This window comes from Buteo buteo, chromosome 16 (genome assembly GCF_964188355.1).
Source record: "Buteo buteo chromosome 16, bButBut1.hap1.1, whole genome shotgun sequence".
Lineage (NCBI taxonomy): Eukaryota > Metazoa > Chordata > Aves > Accipitriformes > Accipitridae > Buteo > Buteo buteo.
Window position 1 is genome coordinate 15,404,364 of NC_134186.1, and position 8,872 is coordinate 15,413,235.

Below are 8,872 nucleotides of genomic sequence, written 5' to 3' on the forward strand. Positions count from 1 at the left end.
AAACATGGTTCCAATCTTGCAAATGTGAACTCCTGTCCACACACACTTAGTTCGCACGTGATGAGCTCAGCAAGAGCTCTTGACAGAGGACTACCCTGCTGCCGTGCCAGCCAGAGCCCCCCCTTCTCCCTAAACCAATTTTGAAAATGCAACAGCATCTCCCAAGTAAGGTCTCCTCTGGTGAGGACAAATCAGAAAAATGTCTCAAATTGGCACCGTTACCTTTTCGTTCAAAGGGAACAAGGAACTCTAGGTGGCCCACAACCAAACAGCTATCCAAAGACACAAGTTCATCTGCCACTGATCCATTTACAGACTCTGCAACACATTGTACAACAGGGACCAAGGGCATTAGGGGACCATGAGGTAAAGGCTGGGAACACTGAGGAGCAGGTCCATCTACTCCCCCACAGCTCAGCTCCTGATGCATAACATGGGGCTCTTCCCTTGGGATGGGTATTCGTGTGTTATGTTTACAGGCTGCAAGACACTCAGCGACTTTGAGGATCAGGGACATACAATGTAAACATCTGCAGCTCTCCCTTTACAATCAGGGAAAAGAAGTGGCCAGCTGAGGGCAGGATTCATCCAGCCTAGTGGAGATACCTAGTTCAGGAAGAGCTGCATTGTTATTTCCATCCACTGAGCATCAAAGAGGAGCAGCTCCAATGTGAGTATCTCAGTGGTTTAGGAGAGTCCACCTCCCCCCTCCCCAAATGGGAAGTGATGCTTCAGTGGGACCTTTAGCTTTTTTTTTTTTTTTTTTTTTTAGCTAAGTATCTATTAACAATTACCAAAAGTTGACTATACGCAAGTACTAAGGCATTTGTGGAAGTGGACACATGTGAAATATTTACCATTGCTCATTCTTTGTGTGAGAAAGAGGAAGCTCTTTATGCCCAGTATCTAGCACTTCATTTCTACATTTGTCACGGTCAGTGGGGATTGCTGGGGTAAAGCAGAAGTAGGAGTCTTGGTTTTCTCATAACACATATAAGTTTGGGTATACCAGAAAAGCAATCAAATTTGGCAGAGCCTGTTCAGTCCTGTAGGAAGGAGGGGTACAGAAAGCACATCATAACTGACCCATCTTTGACATTTCACCCAACAACATACACAATGCATTTTCATGGGAACGTTACAAAGTCAACTACTAAATGGAAGTATTTTGTCTTAAAGTGCAGAAGAGCTATGAAATTCTCTCTGGGGAATCTGTCTGCTCATAGCTGCTTTGGGCTGAGGTACACTCTTCTAGAAAAGAGTAACATTCTTTTTCAGGACAATACAAATTATAATGAGAGAAATAAACAAAAATTAAATGTGCTTTTTTTTTTTTTTTTTGACTGGGGATTTCTTCTTCCAGTCGTTCTCCATTGCAGAATATTCTTTATGTCCTTCATCAGTCTTGTACTTGGTTACAGATGGAAAACATTAGCTCTGGTTTACAAAACACGGCCCTGTTTCCTGTAACACGGCACAGGTTGGACAAATCTGTCATTTGAGTAGTGTGTCTATTCTGTGGCCAATTCTGTAATCTACAAGCAATGTAATCCTAAACAAGGAATCTCATGTTAGCAGCCAAGATTGGAAAATCCCTGTTTAAGTGCAATTGCTGCCAACACTTGCTAAGGACAAACTAATTTTCAATCTGCAGTTTGGGGGCTGTCTCTTTTCCTTTTTAGCTCCTCTTTTTTAAATAAATAAAACATACCTAACTTTCTAAGATGACAAAAATGCACACTTGATTTTAAAAAATGGAAAGCAGATTTAGAAAAAAGTTTAAGGTTATGAAAAATATCACAATGTCTATAAAAAAGATTATTGTATTTTTTAATATAATTTGAACAAATGCCATTTTGCAAATTTGAAGAGTTGTATTTCAGAACAAACAGCAACAAGATTGTTGTGTACAAATAAGAGGAGAAGAGCAAGGGAGAAAGACAAGGGACGGCTTGTTATAGAATACAGATAGGAAGATCGAGGAGGATCTAGATACAGCTTTAAATGAGAACTTGACCTCAGTTTTCAAGATGGATCAGGGCAGTATAAATAATGGCAATGAGGATATGAGATGATGACAACTAAGACAGAAGCAAAACTCAAGAAATTTAATATATGAAGGTTGACAGACACAGAAGTGAAAGAAAGGCAGAAGAAGCTACATTAAGTAGTTATGGTAAGTTTTCCAGGTCACAGACGCTTCCAGCTGATCAGAAAGAACACAGTACAAGAATATAGTGCTGATATTTAAAGACAGAGCTCAGAGAAATTACTCCAAAGAATTAGATTTACGTATTTAATGCTTTTGAAGAAATCTTGAAAGAAAGGAGAGAGAAGCTTGATGAGACAAAGGGGAAAGTGAGCGTATAACATAGACCAACTTGCCAAGTATTGTGTGTACCCTATTAAATTACTTTTTTCTTCTAGAATACTTATCAAAGAAAGCTGATGTAAGAGATTGCTCATGTTTGGACATTAATAAACCATTTGACATGGTGACACAGGAGAAACATTACTCAAAAGAAGATTAAAGATTAGCAGAGAAACTATAAATTGCAGGAGAAGTTGAGCCAAGACAAAATGGAAATTAGTGTTTTTGAGAAGTGAAGTTATCAGGTTGGAGAAAAATTACTAGCAGAAATTGTCAAGAACAGCTCTGGGACAGATCTTTAAGTATTTTCATTCACTATCTTGAGACAAAAATACAAAATCTTTCAATGAATTAAGTCGAAAAGCATTGCCAGCAGAAAGGAATTTGGGGGCTGCTGTATATAAGGAACTGCCTAAACTTAAGAAAAAAATGCAAGTGAGGGTGACCTTTCCATAGCATAAAACACAATGTTAAATGCACGAGACTAATTGTAAGGGTTTATTTTTACAATCTGATAGCTCATTAAAAGCTGCAAAGGATTGAGAAGCAGTTGTGTGCCTGAGCTGGTCCTGCAATAACTATGAGCATCAACGTGATGCACTTACCAAAACAGTGAATACGATCTTACACTATATCACAAGAGGAGTCCTCGGCAGACACAAGGAAGTATTCATGCCACTATGCAAGTGTCAACAGTATCTCCTTCAGTATATTGGGTATGGTTCAACTGAGTATTTAAGAAAGAGGAATTTCATCTGGAATATGTGCAGAGAAGGGTCACAAAAAAAATCACCTTGAGCCAGACCTAGCCTCATTTGTTATCACATGTACCTTTTCCAGGGTTTGAATTCTTCTCTCTTTGCCCTTCTAAAAGCTCCTTCTGCAGTTTCCTACATGAAGAGCTTCTTTCTGTTTTAAGAAAGTTGGGATGAGAGGTTGTGGGGGGTTTGTTCTGTTTGTTTGGGTTTTTTTAAGTTAAATATTACTAATGTTCATTTTTCTTGCCTTTTCACTCCTCACAGAAATTTGAGTCTGTACACATTATAGCATCTCACACTTTGCCAGCCTACTGATCTCAGGGGGTTGATGGCTCATCTTAGGAGGTGGACCATCAAATAGGAGGAGGAGGAGGTTGCACTGTCAGAGCAATGTCTGCAGCGGTTTCTCACTGAGAGATGTGCGAGCAAGATTCAAGGCTCTAAGGGTGAGTTTGGTAAGATTAGGAGAGGCACTGCCCCATGTTTCCCATGACAGAGGGCTGTACAGGACAGGAACAGGAATCCCAATTTTCAATGTGTTACTGACATGGCATCCTCTGAGCATTGCAGTCGAGGTGCAATTGTCAATGTCTGCCCAGAAGGTCTGTACTTTGCCACCTGCCTTCAAGTGAAGGGTCACCCTAGTCCTGCTCAGTTTGATAATGCAACACCCATAAAGCTCAGTTTTAATTCCCCAAGCTGTCTCAACTCATGACATTTTTATCTCTTGCCCAGCACACTTAATTACACTGAAGAAATCCCTTTTAGCAAAAATACACGGCAAGCGTCGGACTCAGCTGTGCGATCTCCCAGCACCTCTCTGCATCTATCGCCCTTCATCTCTGTTGTGGCACAGCCTCGTCCAGACCACTTCCCACTGGGAAACACCAGTCCTGAAAGCTGGTGTGTGGAAGATAGGTATGGGAGTCTTGGGAAAAATTCCCTGGCCTCCTAAAGAGCTTCTCTCATCCCATGGATCTTCTCTAGCAGAGTGCAGGAGCTAATAATATCCCTCTGCTTCTGTTATATAGCATTTCCTCCTCTTTATTTTAACTTTTACTGGTTGCATTACCAGCTGCTCTTTTGCCTCTGCCACATGACCAAGTGTCAAAAGAAGACATAAATCAGCTTATGGTATTCATTGAATGGTGAAATTGGCACTTTCTCCCCTTCTGAAGGACTAGAATTTTAAATGCACCTTCTAAATATACTTCAAGATTTGGTAATTTTAGTTAACATGAAAAAGATTTTTTAGAGACAACACAAATCCAGCTTTCCTTGGAGAAAGCATGTACTAAGATTTCCTCAAGAGAGTCACAGCCACCAATCAGCACGAGCAGGACAAAGCCACAGATCCTGACCGGGGATCCACTGGGGACCACAGCCCCAGCCACAACAGGCAAAACCCTTCCCCAGCACTGTTGCACTCATGAAGACATGCTCTTTGGGGAGCTGGAGCTAAAGAATAGGATGGGCACAGACATACTGGCACCAAAACCCCGAGACAAATCCTCCATGTATCTCACCCTGACATCCCCACCTTTTTTTTTTTTTTTTTTTTTTTTTTTTGAGACAAAAACCAGCACAGCTCTTAGATATGGGAAGCAACCTCCTGTGTCCAGTGCATCCCTGTCTGACCATGGAGACTGGAGCCAAGAAGCCTCAAGAGGAGACAACCACCATCAGGGAAACGAGGAACTTCCAAACAACTCTATTGTGATCTGCTGTATGTTTTTCTTTCAAGACTATTTCTAATAAAACACATAAAGTATCTATGTAGGTATTTATTGCTTCCTAATACAAGTGCAGCAATTGCACATTAAACCTGAACAACGTGTGTGATTATAAGTGTATGATATACAACTTACCAAATTGACACACAGCTGTTCTCTTAATTTTTATACTAAAATGCTTTGGCTAGATAGTTTCCTGAAGTATTTTCTCAGCAACAGTGATTACATTTCAAACATTAGATTGAAATAATGAATGATTGACCAGGAGCGGGGGTGGGCAATAGATCTAAACTACTTTTTTAATTCAGCAACTAATTTTGAACAACTGAAATTTAAGCTGCTTGCGTTCATCTAGGAAATACTAACAGGAGTAACTATTTGCTCTCTACTAGCACTCCGTCTCTAGTTTCACATGAATGATAATCCAGGCTGCTTTTGCCTTAGAAGCTGGGGGTTATGTTTCCCACTGACCTTCTACAGAGGCTTCCAAAAATAGGGAACCAGGAGAATGATGGCACCAAACACCCGTGGAGCGCAGGCGGCTCTTCCTGCTTTGCACCAGGGATACAAAGGATTTCAGCTTTCGTTTTCTTAAATGCTTTTTTGCCCTTTCTCTAACAAGGATGACCATGAAAACACAAAATAATGAAAGTAAAAAGCCTTTTTTTTTTTTTTTTTTTAAATATACTTCCACAAACACTCTGGAGTGACATTTGGAGGTGTCAGCTAAAAGATCCTTCTTTTTGAGTATTCACTTTCTCAGGGTACATATAAAATTTTTTAAATGTAACAACTAAAATCTAATTACATTCAGGGAATATGCAAGTGTAAAAGTGAAGTGATGTGACTGATACGCTGCAGTCTTTTTTTCCCACCTTTGAAGAAATAGAGAGTGAACACCTACACAGCAAGGACAGGACAAAATGAACTAATATTTAATATAAAATCTTGTGTGGTATCCCCTCTTCTACAGTTCCTTTCAGCTAGAAGGTAAGTAGGAATACAGACAAGTTTTTCATTTTTAAGATTACTTTTAACCCCATACAACTTGTATTTGGTTCTCAATCAAAAGACCAAGTCTTTAAAAAACCAAGCAAAACCACACAACTGCTTGTTACCATTCTTGAAAAGCAAAAGCCGTTCACAAGGAACACTACAATAAAATCAGCTTTGCAAGTGACACTTGCTTACAAAGTTATTCCATACTTAATTTCAGGAATGAAAAGATGTGTCAAAATCTTTGACAGTACATTTTCCATTTATGACACATTCTGCTTTACCACATTTGTTTTCACTCCTGCAATATGCTTTTTGCTAAGGCACAATGCACTTCTTTTCAGGAGGAAATATTAATTGTTTTAATTGTTTGGAATTTCATACCCCTTGCAGGTGTGACAGGCTCTGGTGACTATTCCTCCAAGTGGTGTACATTTCAGTGGTAAAACACCACTAATTATCTAGGCATAAATCACACTTTTCCCTTACTCTTTAAAAAAACCAAAAAAACCCCCCAAAAAAACCCAAACAAAAAACAACAACAAAAAGACCCCAACCAAACCAAAAAAATAACAGTCCTGCAGGGGTTTTATGTAGCAGTGCCATTTCTGACATTTTATACAGCAAGTTTCATATTTTTAGTTCCACAAAGAAAACTTCACAGGTGATTTTATTCAGATACCTGCTTCTTTAACACATTTTCAGATTATAGACCCATTCCACCCAACAAATAATGGATTTAAATAACAGCCATTAAAAGCTTGAAAATAAGATTCAAGACACTAAGAACTACTTAGAATCATAGTTCAGCTACAGCACAGCAGTCTGTCAAAAGCTCAGCGAATGCATATGTTACTCAAAACTCTCTTTCTTGGAGTCTCATTAAACTGCACTTATGTCTTACCCTACTGACTTGCATAATAAAGCTATAAACAATGCTGAAATCATCCCCATTGCAGGTTGGCTTGGCACAAGAGATGAGCTACCGAAAAGAAACCTTGTCTGGAGATAAGGAGGCACATTCCCATACCAAATGGGGGGACATTTTTACCCTGCTGCCTATCACAAAACTCCTGGAGTTGAATTTACATTATAGTGTTGGATTTCCCCGCAGAGGCGCACACCAATCTACAGCTGATGAACTACTCATTTATTCCTCTGGGTAAGGAAAAACAATGTCCTGAATACCGAAGGTCTAAATGCCACCCAAGGATACTGCATTTTAAACAGTAACATGTGGGAGCTTTACTGAGAACCCCACAGGAGCTGCAAACCCAACAAGAACAAAATATTTCTTTGCACTGACAAGCCACAAAGAGGAAAGCTGACAAAAAACCTTCCTCTAGGGCTCACTTGAGCAGTGTCTCCACTCCCCCTTTGCAAATGCAGATATCAGGATTTCCTTTGCTAATACCATGATGGTACTAGATGGCATCGGGTATTTACTTTACTATTGCTATACCAGTCTCTTGGGTGCTCATGAGCAAAAAGAATCAGATGAACATGGTCTGCAGCACTTTTTATTTCCCCCCTCAAACTGTGAACACAGAATATTGGAAAGATCTATGAGATCAAGCTGATTTTATATATAATATGATATATAACATGGCCAGTTTCCATCCTTCTCACCTACTCCAAAATAGTTGGAACTATTTTATAGAATAATTGAAATGAAACCATTTGCAATTTTCTTCCTCAAATACACAAACATTTTGGGTAACTAAAGTCACATTATTGATAATTTTTATACAATTTTCCTTTAAAATTCCCCTAAAACTATTGCTACTTTTGATGGTACAGGAAATAAAGTTTTCCTATCATTTATGGAAATTATTTCTCAGCTATCTCTATCAAACTTGTGTGTGCTACCAATGTACAAGTTTTCCCAATAAAAATGTATATGCTAAATATCAGCTGCCTCTGAATTGTACCATGAGATACTGATTAGACACAAGGCGAAATGTACCAGCCTGGGTATGCAATAGAGGCTGCCACTAGGAAAAAATGACAGCATTGCAAAGATTGCAAGAAAGGCCTGACTCTTTGCTAATTCATTTACAAACACATGCATAGATTCATATTACAGATAAATTTGCATTTAAATCACTACATCCATTTCGAGATAATGTGAATATATTTTCTTACCTAGTGTTTATCACAATTTTACAGAAAACTTTGCTTTTCACCTGAGAGAAAAAAAATATCAAAGGCTATTTGGGTTCAAATTATTTAAAAAATATTTTGGCAAAGCAATTTTCTGCATTTGCCTGAGACTTGTTGGATGTTGGGGTTGTACCAATTCCAATCTGTTATCCAGATGTGGAAAGTATTGGTACCAAGAAGTGCATATAAACACCACTATGTGCAAAGGTATTTTAAGGTGATGAAAAAAGCATCGCTTCAAAATCGAAACTAACTGCAAATTTAATTAAATTAATTTTCCGTCCAAAATAAATCTGAACGTACAATATTGGGGCATGCAAGAATGCAGCTTTGGAAGAACTTTAATCCAAGCAGACGATGAGAATCCCAGAGGATTTCTGCATGAAAGTCATTGGCAGCGTGCAAGGGATAACTTCACGTATACATTATCTCCACAAGTCAGTGAAGTACTTGGCCTTGATATCATGAAGACAACAGAGCTTGATTCAAAAATAGTCTAACTGGCAGCATCTCACAAAGAATGTAGTCTATATGTGTAGACAATGTCAAGAAATTATGAATTATGTCATATTTTTATATAAGCAATCATCTGTAACTTTCTAAAAATAAAGCACCCAGACCGCCCTGTTTCCCGAGAAGCTGTGAGGGACCTCCTGTCACACTCTCACACAGCTCCTGTGACAGTGTTTGATGAGAGGATGCTCTTAGACTTAAAAAGAGCAAACAACAAGTTGCTGTCAATTTGTTAGTGTTACTAGTACTACCTAACAGGACTCAATGAAGGTCTTCTCTAAAAAAAGATGCATAGTTTTAATTATGTATGTAAAGTTAACAGAAGTGCAGCTCCTATC

At 38.9% G+C, this 8,872-nt stretch overlaps 1 long non-coding RNA gene across 17 annotated transcripts in view; it reads left to right on the forward strand.

Moving 5' to 3' along the window:
* The window catches only part of LOC142040290 (uncharacterized), a 78,974-nt gene extending 71,375 nt beyond the window's left edge, over positions 1-7,599 (forward strand). For 14 of the 17 annotated variants that reach the window (XR_012653154.1, XR_012653156.1, XR_012653152.1 and 11 more), the window contains 2 exons: positions 3,394-4,855; positions 6,818-7,599. This is a non-coding gene — a long non-coding RNA (uncharacterized LOC142040290). Of the gene's footprint in view, positions 1-554; positions 671-3,393; positions 4,856-6,817 lie in introns of all 17 variants that reach the window. The other 3 variants (XR_012653163.1, XR_012653166.1, XR_012653164.1) reach the window with 3 other exon arrangements.
* Positions 7,600-8,872: the final 1,273 nt, after the last annotated feature.